Source organism: Coloeus monedula, assembly GCF_965178545.1.
Source record: "Coloeus monedula genome assembly, chromosome: 3".
NCBI lineage: Eukaryota > Metazoa > Chordata > Aves > Passeriformes > Corvidae > Coloeus > Coloeus monedula.
Window position 1 is genome coordinate 111,504,601 of NC_138783.1, and position 553 is coordinate 111,505,153.

Consider the following 553-nt stretch of genomic DNA (forward strand, 5'->3'; position numbering starts at 1 on the left):
TTTACCCTTTTCCCCAGTGTAATGAAGAGAATTCATACACATTTATAGGAATGCCACCTTTTGTGACAGTGGGGCTGGAATGTGGCAAGTGTCTACTCATCCACAAAGCACAAAGGAGGGAGAAACGGAACCAAGATTCATTTCTGTGGAAATGGATTCCATTTCTGCCCCTGAAAGGGCAGCTTTGGGGTCTACATATAAGTCACTTTACCAGCTTTTGAATGGCTTTATTTGACAGACAGCATGCAGTTTCCATATGCGTCTCAGAAGACAAAAGAAAATACATCTAATGTACGTTTCATAGTACAATTTGAAACATTGTTACAGTGGCCATCAATATAGTGCGTAGTGGCATGCTGTGCCCGTCTGACAGAAGGAGTTATTTAAACTAATTAACATAGTCTATCAGGATGATCCAGCTGGCTCACGTGAGGGGAGTGGGAGAGACTTCAGGTGCTTGCTCACTGGCTTTAGCACGAGTGCAGTTTAGCATTGAATGGCAAAAATTGTGTAATTTTCGCTCTTTCCACGCAGGTACGGAACTGCAGCTCAA